The sequence below is a fragment of the Labrus bergylta genome, chromosome 22, assembly GCF_963930695.1.
Source record: "Labrus bergylta chromosome 22, fLabBer1.1, whole genome shotgun sequence".
Taxonomy (NCBI): domain Eukaryota; kingdom Metazoa; phylum Chordata; class Actinopteri; order Labriformes; family Labridae; genus Labrus; species Labrus bergylta.
Genome location: NC_089216.1, coordinates 7,446,639 through 7,461,729, shown reverse-complemented (window position 1 = coordinate 7,461,729; position 15,091 = coordinate 7,446,639). Strand labels below are relative to the sequence as shown.

General features: G+C 42.0%; 1 long non-coding RNA gene across 2 annotated transcripts in view; it reads left to right on the top strand.

The window, feature by feature from the left end:
* The first annotated feature begins 3,196 nt into the window (after positions 1–3,196).
* Positions 3,197–15,091, top strand: part of LOC136177330 (uncharacterized) — a 54,127-nt gene continuing 42,232 nt past the window's right edge. Inside the window, exons 1-5 of one of the 2 annotated variants that reach the window (XR_010664957.1) lie at positions 3,197–3,441; positions 5,606–7,132; positions 7,334–7,471; positions 9,494–9,617; positions 9,863–10,104. This is a non-coding gene — a long non-coding RNA (uncharacterized lncRNA). Of the gene's footprint in view, positions 3,442–5,605; positions 7,133–7,333; positions 7,472–9,493; positions 9,618–9,859; positions 10,105–15,091 lie in introns of both variants that reach the window. The other variant, XR_010664956.1, reaches the window with a different exon arrangement.

Here is a 15,091-nt window from a genome sequence, read left to right as displayed (position 1 = left end):
TGCTTCATTGCTGAGCGTGTGCATGTGTGGGACAGCTATTGGTGAGCATGTGTGAGAACGATACAAACACGCCTTGCTGCTGTCAAGTTTGCCGAGGGTTGGACGAGGTGTCTGCACATATTTTTCCACTGCTATCATCAGAGCGATTCATTTTTAAGGTTTGTATTGCCTCAATCCCACACGGTTTCATATCAACTCTACTCTTGAGTTTTCAAAGAAATAGGAACCTCCCCTTTGATGTTATGCTACAAGACATATGACACACACACACACACACACGTCTTTGTATCTGTCTGACATTTCTAGCCACATTATGCTATCTTTGGTCTGACACATTTATCTTTGGCTTTGAGGCTTCCGCATCCTCTTCTCCTTTCTCTAATTAGAATGGTGTTGTTACCATCGAGGTTATCTTTTTTTTAAAGGTCAAACTTACAGAAAGAGAACCGGATCAGTCCAACAGCAAGAGGCACTGAAACCAAACTTTACTTCAGCTTCCCTCCAATAAACATGATACGAGCTGGAGAATATATAACAACTTTATATATATATGCTCTCTGGGTCCATAGCTACATGTGACACATTCAGTGATTACCTAAGAGCTGCTTTGATGTAAACACAGTCTATGTTACTACGGTAACCCCATTTAAAAAAATCGACCCTACTAAATGTTTTGTACTGTAGTATCCATGTTGGCGTCATAGACTGAATGAAACATGGAAGTTGTCTCAGCGACGTCACCCGTTGGTTTCTGTCTGAAACGCAGTGTTTTTGAAGCCCAGCGATGGCGTTCCCCGTGTTTCATAAACGCTGTCTCAATCTAACTTTGTGTCAACCTATAGCAGCAGGCAAAGAGGTAGAGCTGAGGCGGGCAAATACAATAGCTAGAGGCAAACAGCACCGGCCCGTTAGTCAGATCAGCCAAGCCCCTAATTATGCATCGCTCTTTGCCTTAATGTAATCCAAATAGATGAGTTATAAAAAAGATTCAGCAGTTCATTCCAATAAACAGATGACTAATTGATACCACATTCAGTTTTTGAACTTTCAAGGCTTTTACAGCCATTATATTATATTTTTCAACACCCAGAGATTGCCGCTTGGTCGACATCTGCCAATAGTTGTTGACTTCTAATTCTGCTTCGGCAATAGGCTATTTTTTTTCACAAAGTAATATAAATACATATAAGAAGACCCGCATTTGTGACGGTTGACCATGCAGATGTGTTCAGGCCTCACATCTGTCAGGTGCACTACTGAATATAAACATCTCAGTCACGCAGCTTCGTTACCACGGTCTATTTAAAATCACAGTGCAAACAGCAAACCCAATATAAACAGTTTCTCTTTTTCACACCCAATGGGGAATTTGTGTGTTCTGCATTCAGACACACATGAAACTGTCCGGTTTCCTCCTGCCTTTGACTCTGCAGACCTCCCTGACTTAACTCTGCGTGGGCAAAACCATTCAGTCTTATGTCACCAAAAGAGAGTTTCATTCACTCTCTCTCTCTCGACTCACGCTGCTGTCTGAAGGAAATGATGATATGACTAAGTGTAAGGTCTTTTACCTGCTCTTTTGTAGAGTGTCTTGAGACCACACTTGTTATGAATTGGCGCTGTGAGAATGAAGACGGTTTCTCATTCAGTTATCGCCCAGTTTTGTAAAGGGGACAAATCCTGCATTTAATAAAAGCCCATTAAGTAATTTCTATTGCTGTCTTTAGTGTGCCATTATCTTTCTGAATCGACCTGAAAGCTGGGTTAGTAATCTGGGCCGGTTTCATTGTGAATCATGCTCAGGACTTTGTATTGGATTTCCAGACTCAGCAAAAGTTTCTAGACCTGCGTAGGTGTACAGACCGGGCGCATTTCTGTCAGTTGGAATCTACTTCAGGTCCTGTGGCCTCCTAACTTCACCTCCTCACTTCCTCCTCAGTAACATGCGCTTCCTCTTTCTGTTCTCACTCATCTCTGCTTGTGAGAGAGTTGATTATTCTCTGCCTGTGACCTGTATGTGAATTGTCACTATTATTTGAGTTCCTCCTCTGTTGCTGATTGCAGATTGGAATCCTGTGTTCTGCAGTTCAGATCAATGCGGACAATTCAAGGAAATATACTGTTTGTAAGACAGAAAGAGTTTAACAGAGGGGCTTTTTTTTTTGTCTTCTTCCTATTGCAAGAAAAAAACAGTACAATGAGAACAAAGCAGGAAACAGCACTAATATTACCCTGACTCAGATATAATCAAATGCAAAAGAAGAAATGCTAATGCTACCACTTTTAGCCAGACAGACTTAAACGGCCTATCATTTTTAGATCAGAATGGAAAAAAAATGTAAAAATACTTTCTGAAATGGCAAAAAAAAAAAAAAAAATCAGTTTTGAGAAACAGGAAGCCGTGACATCCATGTACAACAAATACAGAACTTCTGAGCCAAAGACGCACTACGACAGTGAGTGTTGTCCTGTCCCTGCTGGCTGACACACAAAGACGTGTAAGCTATTCACTGTCTGCAAAAAGAGACAAAGGTCACCTCCCCACCCTCAGGAAAAGACGAATCAAAACTTACCGAGTAGGAGACAGACGGTCTCTACCACACTTTGTGATCTCTGTCTGCACTCGGCATCAGAACATCCCACCAACCCTCTCTCATCCATTCCTCATGCTCTGTGAGATAGTGGTGTAAAGGTGCCGTAGGAACAAAGCTTTACTAACCTACCGGCTCGGATTGGTTGGTGGAGTTTCTCTCTTCACCTCAGAGGATCTTTTTGGTTACACAGACAAGGATTACAGGTTAATAATGGTCTCTTTAATCTTAAGGAACGGACCACCCATGACCCTTTGGAGGTGACCCATCTGAATGAAAATGAAAACTCTATTTTTTTAATTATTAAACCTATGTTATTATAGTTAAATACACGTATGTGACTGCCATTTGAAGGTGTATACCTATAATTGTCTAGGTTGTAGGTGTATACTCGACTGTTACTACCTGTTTGTTAAAAATGTATATTTATTTAACTCATCTTAATGTTGCACCTCTCTGGTCTCTTAGAACTCTTTTGGATTCACATTTGGGATTCATTTCATGCTCAAGCAGTTTGTTAAATCCCAATCCACAAAACAACCAATAATACCATTATCTGACCTGGCTTCACCTTACAGCATCTGGGGTTTAAAAACTGTCGGGCCTGCACACAGTGAGTCGTTTTTTTTCTTCCCGTCCCGGAACAGGTTTGATTTTCAACATTTTGTTTCTTGCGTCCATCCTTGTGTGTGTTTATCTGTTTTGTCACTACCTCCAACATACCACCAGCAGGATCTAAAGCGTCTTTGTCACGTGTGGTTCCAGTATCGATGGTGACGGTGACGTATCACACTGGACTTGTGACATCCTGATAACACCTGACAGTGACCAGGAGCTCCTTAATTCACAGGTGAAACTCTTCTTGATCTGGTCTTGTTTTCAGGAGTCGATGGACCCACTGGTTTCTTTTTCCAAGATGTAAAAGAACCATCAAATCATCTTCACTGTTCGATGAGTCAGGAGATACACAAACAGTGAATAAACAACGTGAACACACCAATCTGAGAGGAGGAGGGTAATAAATATGTTTATAAATATGTTGGAAGTTAAAGAACATGAATCAGGACACAACAGCTCAAATACAAAGAGCTGACATTCATTTACAGAGTGAACAAATGACCTCAATTGATGTCAATCCATTTCGCAGTTCAGATCACACATCAGATTGAAACTCTAAAAGGAAGCGACATGTCAGCTGAACAAAGACACACGTGTCCAAACAATGGGATGAAGATGTTATTAGGGTGGAATAAAAAAAACAACAACGAACAAAGAACTTTGTTTAAAGAGACCTGCTATGGGTCAAACATTCTCCAGCATGAACGAACGAACACCATTAGGGACACTTGTGTTGACTGTTTGTCGCGCCCCTTTAATCTCTAACAGTTGTGACATTCAAAGACGAAGCTGGAAAATGAACTCTAGGATAAACAGGAAGTTCGGCTTTAGCCTTTTGAACTCATTTTAAGGGGGGGGGGGCAGAGGAGATGATGTCGTTCAATTTATGCAAACTCATGAAATTGACTGCTTGTGTAAAAAAATTGCAAAAAGAGAAAGAACAGAGAGAGAGGCGGGAAAGGGACAGCATGAGCCGGAGAGAAGTGGATCAAATGTCAGTGGGTAGTTTCTGAGGTCTCGTCAAATTCCCTCGAGAGACAAAAGGATCGTTGTGGATGTAAATTGTGAATGCGGGAAGTCCTGTGACATCACAACGTCATGCATCATGTCTTTCGCGAGTGTGTAGCCGGTAGTCCCTGATGTTACAAGGTTCAGTAAGGGGGTGGAATGGCGGGAGACTGATTAGGCCCTCGTGTGTGTGTGTGTGTGTGTGTGTGTGTGTGTGTGTGTGTGTGTGTGTGTGTGTGTGTGTGTGTGTGTGTGTGTGTGTGTGTGTGTGTGTGGATGACAAAGCTCCTTCACTGGAATACATAAATAATACTTCTGATGAGGGATGACTAACTGACCAACGTGAGTGTGTGCGTATGATTGAAGAATGATTTCATGTTTGTAAAAGTCACACTGTAAAGACATCTTCCGATGATGTCACTGCTGGTCTTCATTCTAAACCTAAATGGTTAAACAAAAACGACCTGTTGTTTTTTTTTTTTTTTGTCAACACCCGCCTCACACTTACTTCGACCCTCAGAGAGAGAGAGAGAGCTGGCTGTGGGGGTGCGGGCGAGCAGAGAGGCTCCTCTGTCTGCTGCTTGATTCTGTGTCTCATTAAAACAGAGGAGCTGTGTTCAGACTGGGGCTTAAGGGCAGAAAGGAAGTGGAATGTGTGATACGCAGCTATATCACAAGTCTATTAATATGCACCAGTCGAGTTTACAGATAGAGAATATCTGCATCACTGTGTCTGAGCAATAATTAGCTAATCTCTTTCTGAGTTGAAGTTTGTATGTGGATGTGGGCACGGGCATGCTTTTATAGCTCCTTTAATCTCCCTCTGAGCTTGCACACCACCCACCTTACGTTCACTTTCATCACCATGTTTGACTCTTTATGTTCCTTCACTCCATTTTTCACTCTTTTAATCTTTTCGCTCTCTTTTTTTTTTTCCATTGTTCATGGTGTGGGATTTTGAAGGCTTGCTGCTTCAGCTTCTGCAGAGGGCAGATAGTTGAAACTTTTCTTTCTCACACATGCTCACACGCACACATGCACAAAAAAAGGGTCATTTAAATTTAGCCCCGGCTAATACTGCTTGTGTGGTGAGAAAAAAAAAAAATAGAGATGAATTCAAGAATCGAGAAAAAGAAGAATGGCATGTGTTCACAGTATGGGACAGTTTGCAAATGAATGTTTTCTTCTCATTCACGAGCTGAATTATTCCTCAGTAATTTCACAATATTGATGAATTATCCTCATGTGTGTTCTCTTGTGGGTTTCTACCGAATAATCCATCCTGTAGTTGATATAAAAAAGCCCTTTGAAGTGACAGGCCAGGATGCAGAAGTGTACAAAACCAAATAACTTATACTCTACACCACTTCTCTCTCTGCTGCTGTTAGGCTCCCTCAGTCAACTTCATCCACCCACACTGAAGCATTCTCACTGTATTATCATGGCGTCGTCACCGCTCTCGTCCATGACCTGACGAGTAGGAGCCGGCGCTCTGCGGCTTCCGCTGCTGCTGCTGCTGCTGAAGAGCATCAGAGAGGGACGAGAGGCCTTCGCAGGAGGAGGTCCCAGAGAGGAAGAGGAGTGGGAGGAAGAGGAAGAGGGGAAGGGAGCCACAGTGGCCCTGACCTTGCTGTTTGTTCCCTGTTGGCGACCCTGGTTCTGTGGCTGAGAAGACAAGGCGGATAACGTCTTATGAGGAAAAATAGAGATAAAGAGGAGGGCGAGAGAGGAGGAGGACATGGACAGGATAACAGAAAACAAAGTAAAGAGAGCTTAGGGTGAGTTTAAGAGTAGTGGATGATAAGAGAGCGTGCCAAAGTACAAACAGAACATCAGCAGAGCTGTAATGAACTATTTGCATGTAAAGTCCTGATAGGTCACGCTACCAACAGCTACACAGACTCACAGGTCACAGCTTATAGGCCTCAGTTCATGTAACAACATGACAGTAAAGGATGAAATGATGCAACTTATTAAAGTGACACACAGCATAGAAAAAATGACAAACTACATGTTGAGATCTTTGCATGAAGGTCTGCTCTTATTACAGCTGATCATCTTTGATTTTATAAATGTCAAGATTCTGAACACGTCTTTCTTTAAGGCCACTTCCAAACTCGTCCCAGAGCACCACACAATAACAATAACTGATTCATTTCACTCCTACTTAAGTTCCTGTTAAGCCGCTGTTTGTGTTTATGCAGTCTGTCTGTTAGAATCACTTCCACTCTCCCGCACATCATATTGACAGTCATATTTCTGCTTGTGTCAGTGGATTTATGTTTTGTATGCCAAATGGTAAGTGCTGCCATCTATCGGGTTGACTTAGAATTGTGGGTGAAGAGGAAGTTCCTTTAGTGCTGCACTCACTGTCTGCACACAACCCTAACAAGGTTCATAAAGATATTCCTCCTTCTTCTTCTTGTCAAATCTCTCTTGAATATTGTCGGCTCATGTGTTCATTTATAAGCGGCACACGTTGCCCTTTGCATCGTCATAAAGCTTCAGTTTAAGATGTGCTTACCTGTCGCGGTTGCCTTTTGTTTGTGGATTTAGGGCCCTCTGGTGGCTGAGACTGATCTCTGTGGGAAGCAGCTGGATGTAGCCTGGAATCAACAATCATCAATGTCATGACCTGTCCTTACCATTACCTGCTTTTATTAAACTCATATTAATGATCTTATCTGACAGCAAGCGGATCAATAACTCCATTCCTATAAAGATTTAGTAGCATCATGTTCTCATCATTTGTTTCCTCATGCTTCTCTGACCTGTATGGGTATCTTGGCTGAGAGAGAACGCCTCTGCTCTTGAGGTGCTGGTACAGGTTACTGCTCAGAGAAAGCGGGTTGAACATAAACTCCTCGTCCAGCTGACTGAGACAACCCTGACAGAGGAACAAGCAGAAAACAACCGTAAGTGAATGTCTGAACTTTGATCTGTGGGCTTTGAAAGTGTTAATTGTACACACTAGTAACATGCAAGTAGACACTGAGAAAATCTCTCCTTTGCTCTTTGTCCTCTGTCAGAACATGCAATGTGGATTTAAGTGTATTTTTTCTTAATTTTGATTTCTGATCCCTCTGTATATTTCTGTACTCCTCTAATGATCACAGGTCCCTAACCTGCAGAACCTGCAGAGCACCAGGTGTTGGTTCCCGAGTTGGTAGAGGCAGTGAGCAGGGCAGCAGCAGATCTCTGCAGACCACAGGCTTCAGAAGGAGGGAGAGAGACGAGGATGGCTGGAGGACATAGTGAGAATGCACACCTGTGTTGTAGAGACATATACAGGACATATTAATGTCCCACCAAAGGACTGACACATCCACAGCATGACTTTCTTCTCACACACGCACACACACACACACACACACACACACGCACACACACACACACACTGGTAACCGTACACATAATGACCTGTGCCTCCAGATGTTGACCTCTGTGTGGGCTCCACCTGCAGCAGCAGGAACAAGTCACGACTCTGAAATAGGGAAACACAAATCTTACATCAAACAATTTCATTCATGTGTATTAAACCCAGGATGACTGAGGGGGGGCTTTAACACAGTAGGCTCCTTGAGTCATTAGTTACACATCAAAGCTATCTGCAACATCCCAAGGTCTGATTCTCAGGGGATATCACCATAAGCACATGACAACACACACATGCAAAGAAAGTTTTGTAGAGGAGTGAAATGTGACCTCGTTCTGAGTGGAAAATAACTACTTTCACCAAGTAGGGAGAACTCATATTTTCAGACCTTGTCTGAACCATCGGGGTCCGGAGGTATTCCTAATACCTTTTGTCAAAGAATTAAAATGTATGAGAGGACCATATTAGGAGTCTCTCTCAGAATAAAAGGGCTATTGGTGATTTAAATGCTCACCTTTAGATTCTAAAAAAAGACACCACAATTCAAAGCTGAGGACAGGAAACAAATGGGTATTTTAGAACGGGGTGTGTATGTGACTTCCTGGTCTCTTGGAGCCTCAAGGGGACACTCGTGCGACTGCATTATTTGCCTCTTGATCTAGATAAGTTATCCGCCAATCGGATGATCGGCAGTTCACTCCTGCTTCTTAAGGATCAGCTATCAGGCTATGAGTGTGCATGGATGAATGAGATCAGACAAACAGTTCAAACAACAACCCACCTGGAGCGTGTGGCAAAGAGCGTGGAACAGGTTGTGATTGGTCTCCATTTCATCCCAGTCCAGCTGCCAGCAGGTGGTGGGGCGGATAACCAGCGGCAAGCCATACAACACACTTTCACAGAGTCCATCTGCACGCAGGGTCCTGCAGCAGCGCAAACACACGCAACACAAGCGTACACAACACTGGTTACCATGGATACCCGATATGATGGACACTTGAGTCTCCACAGCGACTGTTTAGGAGCATTTCTTTTTCAGGCTAATAACACTGTACAGTCAAACTTTGAATGTCAAAGAAGTCAGCATTCACTCTTTTGAAACTCGTACAAACTGTTTTTTTTTTTGCACTGACTGGATGCAAACACATAAATCATCATGAGCAGAGAGACACAGGATGACATCATCCCGCCTCTGTCCTCCAGCGTCATTTAAATGTCTCTTCAGTGAAACCATTACTTCTGGATTGGCCGGTATGCAAAACACTCCTCTCACTCACAGGCACACATGACATCCTGCTGTGGCTGTGGAAAATGTAAAACTAATGCAAATCAGGTGCACGGGAAGAAACTGTATCAGTTTGTTCTATGTGATGCTCTGTTTATATTTTTGGACTTCACAAAGAATACTTCCAGCTTTTGAACAACAGAGCCATTCATTCCAGTTTGTTCTTGTTGTCTAGAGGTGATGACCTCTAGACAACAGTTCCTGAGTATAACTGTTTAAACAAACACTTGAGATACACTTACAAAGACTCAACACATGCAGTATGTAAAATAAATGGTTTATATCAGCTGTGATTTGACTACGAAAGTTATCACCTGCTGTCTAATGTATACCAGCTCAGTCATGTTTTCACAGTCATTCATTGATTTGAATATTTTGTCATTTCCTGTTTTACTTTGTACACATCCTGCGCCCCCCTCTAAATCTCTATTAATCACTATTTCTCTAGAAAACAGACATTTGTAATGTTTTGTTAAAGAGGGTGAGCTATCAGTTTAAAAAAAAAAGTCTCACTTATCATTCAGCGAAAGACATTTCTCTGAAGCCCTGTCTCTTACTTTAATGCTTTAAGCGTCTGCGGCGGGTGACTCTGATTGGCTGATCCTTTCGTTACAGGCATGAAGTCGCGGATGCTCTCTGTCTTCACCTCCAAGTTGGAGCTCATGGGGATGAGCGCTGGGCTTATGAGGCGCTCCTGCATGTCACACTTGATACGCACTTCAGTGACAAACATAAACAGGTTTGAAAAGACATTTGACATTACTGTAATACAACTGCTGTATTCAATTGTTGCCTGCATAACATCTCATGTTGGTTCTTAGCATTTCAACCTGATATCAACACCTTTTAATTTTGTGGTCAGTTGTAGGTTAAGTTCTGGATTCATGTACCATGTCGCATTAGAAAATAAAGCAAGCAGTGCACTCTGAGAATTGTGTTCTTGGGTTTGAATAAATATTCAACTTGTTTTGTCTCTCTTAGCAGAAATCCCTTACACCCATGCTGCTACTACACAAAAGCATGCCTGTCAGCAGAACTTGTACCTGGAATGGGATTGTCTTGTAGACTGGGCAGCAGGAGGTGGAGGTGCTCTTTGTCTCCTCCCTGCTCTTGAAGCCACGTTTTCAACACGGTCTCCATGGCGAGCACACTGTTCTCCACCTGCTGCAGGTCCACCTCGGTCCCCAACATCAGACAGTCTGAGGATGAACACATCAATTGTTGAGGTATTCCTTTACATTTCAAAATAAAAGTTCATCCTTATTTTAGGCCCAGTCTCTTCCTACCCTGGTAAAAATGAAATTCAACATGTGTCAAAGAAAGAAGGAATGATGCTTACAAGTGTACCAGTGTGTGTGTGTGTGTGTGTGTGTGTGTGTGTGTGTGTGTGTGTGTGTGTGTGTGTGTGTTGTGTATGGACAGAATGTGAGCCTGTCGGTGCCTCCTGCATGATGATCTGGATAAGGACTAAATAAATTGAAACCTCAGTGGGTGACAGGGGAGACAGGGAGGACACTGCTGCTCGTGCTGGCTTTAAAAATGCAAATAACTGAAATTATGGAAAGAAAAACATTTTATCCATCTCTCATGCAAAAATGTTTCCGCTAAGATATGCTTAAAACAACTAAAGACATTCTGATATGTTTACACAGCTTTGTGATGTTTGTTTACAGTTTTAAAGTCTTTTCCGTCTGTGAAGGAGCTTTTTAGTTATAATAATCAAAGGTCTGCATCGTACCGATGCCCGTGCCAAATAAAAGCAAGGCCAGATATTCTGGTTTTCATGATATCTATGACCACTAGATGGCAGCAGAATTCAATCATCTCTTTTCAAACAGTTTTTGAATTTGTCATCTGACGGCTTCATTGTCTTTGTTAACAAAAAAAAAGTTCTGGTGCAGATTTCCTGAAGGGTGAATGGAAGTAGTGCTGACTTTTGTAAACTAAATCTCTTATTAAATAAAAGGTGATGGAGATACAAAGCAGCCTGCCTTAAAGTCTCAAATCTGGTGCTTCTCTGGCAGTTTCAGAGAGCTTAATGCAAATCTCTTCTCTCGGACAGAAAGCAGATGCTCCCCTCTCTTTCCTGCTGACTCCCACTTATCATTACAGAAAAGACCCGATGGACCTGCCCTACCCTTCTCGCCTGCTCTTCCTCTGCCGTCCCCCAACGTCCATTTATTATCACAGAGTAGACACAACCTTACCGTCTCCTCGTCTCCTTTTCCCCCTCTCTCTGGTGTTTAATACTTAATGACCCATCAGGAGATAACTAATGGGACTAAGGGGAGAGGAAAGGATCAGGAGGCACTGACAGAGGAGAGGTTAACAGAAGAAGGGGCCCGATTAAGAGGCTTTAAGGGACAAAAAGAGAATCTTACAATTCTGGCTTTCATCTGTCAGAGGCAAAAAAGTACAAAAGTTACGTATCCAGAGCCAGAGCAAAAATTGTGTTAGTTACATTTTTGATGTTGGACATTATTTGTTTGATTCTCACTCAGCGAATGAACAACAGTGAAAGAATGGCCTCAGGTTCTCCTTAAATGTATCAAACAAGCACGCTTTGAATTTGAGATTTGATGTCTGACACATGCCACACCTTGCCGTAAGTGTGGATCTAACAGCTGGTTGGAATTCTCTGATGTTTTCGATCTTTGGATTAATGGGGGCGGCAATAGAAAAAAAAAGGGACGAATCTTTAAGAGATAGACAGAGATGGAGGAAAATAGGTTGTAGAAAATCAATGGCCATTCCCTCAGATAATGTGGCTGTCTGGGGAACTTGAGCGGAGGGAGGGAGAGAGGGGGGTAGAAAAGATAGAGAAACACGGATGCAGCATGAATTACACAGAGAAGAAGGCCAGAACATGATAGACCACACTGTCAAAAGCACTTTTATCAAGACCATGGAGTGTGTTTGTGAACGTGTGTATGTGTGTGTGTGTGTGTGTGTGTGTGTGTGTGTGTGTGTGAGAGAGAGAAGGAGATATACGAGAGAGAACGGAGGAGAGGAAATGAGATGATTTGCTTCTTAAAGCAGCATGAACAGAACTGGGGAGTCTGTCTTGCGGGTGGTTGTGTCACTGGTTTCCGCAAAGCAATGTATCACTGACTGAAGAAGATAGGTGAGGGTAGTTAACCTTGACGTGTGTGTTTGGCGAGACAGCGAGGAGCTGTGGTGAAATGACGCAACGCTGTCTGCGTCTTTGCAGCAGCCTTATCTGACTTCATGAAGAATGTGTTTATACTCACAAGCCGACGACTGATACAAAAGTCTCCATTTCTGAGCCTTTGCTTATTTCATTAGGAGCATGTTTACAAGATTATTAAAAAAAAAGCAGACACTGTAAATTAGAGAAAAACAATAAAATGGCAAACTAACATATAACCGCAAATAAAGAAAGCCTCTCCCTCTATAACTTTCTCTGCCTCTCTGCATGGTTTGTGAAGCTAAAAGGCTTTACTTTGACACCGCTGAATGTAAGTGCTACATATGACTACTAGCCTGCAAAGAAACATAAACCCTAAACCAGACAGTTTCTGACTATTAGGCTTGCCATAAAATAATTCGACAGCAGACTTGTCTCTGACGCCATCTGACATTGGCTGCAACAATTCTTGCATAACCCACCTGAGAGGTAGAGCAACTGCAAGTGCACAAAGAAGCCCCTGTGCACACATTTTTTGGAAAACATGCAGGGATGGATGACCCTGATGAAGGCCACAAGCCGAAACACGTCAGTCTGATAAAGTTAATAAAATTGATCATCATGCTTGAAGTGTTTTGCAGGAGATTTTTGACTTCTCCAAATCTAACACTCAACATCCTTTACAATGTAGTTGCTTTAGTTGACAACCTGGTGGTGCTGTGTGATTTCTGAATCTCTGCCATTGTTACTTGTTGGGAAAAATAAAAAGGGCAAACTTATTTGTGATTCACCTTTGCAGGCACACGCGCACACGCGCACACATGCACACACGCACACACGCACACACGCACACACACACACACACACGCACACACACGCACACAAACAGAAATAACCTTAAAGGACAAATTGATTAGATGGAAATGAAATGACTTTCATTTTGCTTTAATTTCCCCAGAGACATTACTTTTGAGCGTTTTCAGAGAAGATTGGGCTATTTTTTCACAATTCTGCCAAAGGGTTTGAGTCCTTACTGTTAATTTGAATGTTACATTACTGTAATGTAAATCTTTACTGGTTTTCTTTAATCTTTACTTTGAGAATTCTAAGTCCACCTAACAAGTGTCAGCTACCTACATCTCCTTAAACATACATTGCTGCAATTCTAATTATATTACAACCACCAAAATCCTTTTACCCCCCAACAACAAACATTAACATTACATAAACAACAAAAATCCATTTCTCTGATGGTAGTTTGTCAGTGCACAGGCTGCTCCTGCAGCCCGTGTTGTGTGAGACGAACAAAGAAATAGTCAGCGTGCATTTATGGACTTCATTTTAGCTTTTGGACAGAACACAGCGCTTTGTAACACAGTTCAAGTTTACAGCTACAGACAACAGTAGGTTCCAGGATGATGTTACCGTCATTACGTTACTGGCAGAGGTCACACAACTCCACCAGCTGATACCTGTATGGTAAACGTTTACACGGCGAGAGGGAGACAAGTCGAAGCACATTTTGCAGTACCGGAGGAGAAGGCAGTGTTATTCTCTCTACATCCCAATTTTTCACCTTTTGATATCAGCTTGATCAAATACAGACTAATGGATGCTGTTCTCTGCATGAAACTTTAATTAATCACATTGTCTTATATTTCTTCAAGAAACAAACGAAACAAAAAACTCTACAATGAAATATCAATAGTTTGTTATCCTTCAGAATATTAAATTAGCAATCCTTGATAAGAGATTAAGTCACTGGAAGGCCTGTTCAGCAACATGAAAGAACTTGTGTTTAAAGTTACAAAGGCACATTACTGATAACACAACAACATAGTTAACTGTGATATCAACCTAATGCGACCTGTGACACCAACTTCACAACCTAAACATTAAGATAAAGGAAGAGTTGTACGTCTGTGGAATTTCCCTCTGACATCAATATTTCAAATACAGAGACACTGACAGCATGCACTCTGTCCTTGTCTCCCTGAGTGTGCCTGTGTGTGCATTAACGATGAATGGCTCATTGATGTAGTTTGAGACTATGACAAATAGGACATTGATCATCTGGTCCATACACAAGCGCTCAACACACCAGTGGCTGTGTGACCTAATTGCCTAGCAGTCACTTATGATGAAGCTCTGCGGTCATGGAAACAATTAAAGCAGACGGACACTTAAAGGACAAGACGACACGGGCTGTTATCTGGCTGACTTCAGGCACGAGAACAGGGAATGAAAGAAGAGATAAATACTTGAGAGAAGGCCAAACAGGGGGCATCGTTTTACGAAGGCTCATTAGGTATATTACCACTTTCTGGAGATTAATTCAAATAAATCACGTTATAGTAAGCACAAATATCAGATAGATGTGTAAAGTGTAAATGTAAAGTGTGAGGTGATAGCAAAAGATCAACTGTCTGGTTTCAAGCAGAATCTAGAAATAGGAGGGGGTTAGATGGAAGGGAAGGACAGAGAGACTCTGAGAGGATGGCAGCTGGAGGACTTTGAAGATTTGAAATGACAAGAGGGCAGATGATGAGAAGAGCTCTGCAGACAGTATGAGACAGGAGAGGAGAGAGAGGGAAAGGCTTGCAGAAGAAGGAAAGAAAAGCAGAAAAAAAGATTCATACGATCTTTTTGAATACCTTACAATGGCAATCTCCAACTTTAGTGAATTGAGTAATCAAAGGAAACAAAGCTCACTTTTAAAGTGACTCCCCCCCACACACACAAAAAGTGTTGTAAAATGTCTTTAAAGTATAAAGGCTGATGTTCAGAAACAGACAAATTAAGATAAACTTGACAATAGAAACAACTAGAAGAGACAACAGAGAGGAAATGGGAGAAGGGCTGTGAGATCATAATGATAAGGAACCTTTCAAAAAGAAGGAATGGATGACCTTGTTTTCCTTAAGTAGCTTAAAAGCCTAGATAAGCGAGACATATAGTCTGCCTGTGTATGCTCAGGTTAAAATGAAGAGGACCGGAAAAGACACAGACACAAGCACAAGAAATTGTTTGTTTTCTTTAACATGGCTGTTTTGGCAAGGATTGAA